Raw genomic sequence first — 1,496 nt, 5'->3', positions numbered from 1 at the left:
ATATATATATATATATATATATAATAAAAAAAAATAAAACAAAAATAAATAAAACAAAACCAAATGAAGATAATAGGGCCTATAAAGAATAACAAACAACAGCAGCAACCAGAGCAACAGAAAAAAAAAGAATAATAAAAAAAAAACAAAAACAAAAAAACAATAAAAATGATTATAATATTCATATTAATATTAAACTTATCTAACTAAAAGAGAAAATAAAAAAAAAAAATAAATAAAGAGGAGACAGAAGAAAGACAAACGGAGACAGCTAGCTGCCTGTACACCTCAGAGCGTCTCAATTAAAAAACGCAGCTTCGCCTCCTTTCTGTTTATATAAAGATATTTACTCTCTTTCTCTTCCTTCTTTATTCTTTTTTTTCTCCTAGCTAGCTAGCTAGCTAGCTAGCTAGCTAGCTAGTCAGCTAGCTAGCCTTGCAGCTAGCTAGCTATACAAATAGCCAGACAGCTACTCTGAGAGCTAGCTAGCTAGCTAGCTAGCTAGCTAGCTAGCTAGCTAGCTAGCTAGCTAGCTAGCTGCTGGGCCCCCTGGGCCCCCCGCTGCAGTGTAGTCTGCATGCAAGGGTTTACGTGTGCTTACCCCTAAAGCTAATAAACAAAATAATTTTATTTATTTTTTTGTTGTTTTTGTTGCTGCTGTTGTTTTTCTCTCGTGTCTGTTAAACCCTCTTTGTAGAAGGCCTTCAAACCCTAAACCCTAAACCCTAAAACCCTAAACCCTAAACCCTAAAACCCTAAACCCTAAACCCTCAACGATGAGCGCATAAGCTTTTTCACGCTACCGGGTTAAACCCTTGGGGACTTTCAGAGCCTAAACCCTAAACCCTAAACCCTCATAAACCCTAAACCCTCGTAAACCCTAAACCCTCGTAAACCCTAAACCCTAAACCCAAAACCCCCAAGACCTGCCCACTGGGCAGACCGTGGGGCCCCGGTGGTTCGAGCCCATTGACGTAAAAAAAATTATTTAAAAAAAAATAAATAAAAAATAAATAAAAATAAATAAAAATAAATAAATAATAATTAAATAAAAATAAAAAAGGGTTATGCATGGGGGGCAGCAAGAGGAGAAGAAGCACCAGCAGCAGCAGCGGCAGTGGTGTTGAGACACCGGGGGGGTTTCGTTGTGTTCTAGGAGTTTATAAGCGGATATAATTAAATAAAATAAAAATAAAGTGAAATAAAAATTAAATAATAATAAAAAACAAATAAAAAAACAAAAAAAAACAAAAAAAAAGAAAAAAAATGAAGAAAATACAGCTGGTTTCTGCTGAGCTGTATTCGCGAGGGTGCAGGCTACACCAGCAGCAGCTGTGTGTATTTATATATTTATTTTGTTTTTTTTTTTCTTTTTTAATTAAATAAAATAAATAATATAATTAATATTTATTTATTATTAAATAAAATAATATTTTTTTCTCTTTTTTAGTAGCTACCGCTCCTAGGGAAAGCCCCCCCGCCTGTGTGCTGCCGCC

Source organism: Eimeria mitis, genomic scaffold (assembly GCF_000499745.2).
Source record: "Eimeria mitis Houghton genomic scaffold, Emh_scaff1301, whole genome shotgun sequence".
Lineage (NCBI taxonomy): Eukaryota > Apicomplexa > Conoidasida > Eucoccidiorida > Eimeriidae > Eimeria > Eimeria mitis.
This window is presented reverse-complemented; position numbering follows the sequence as displayed.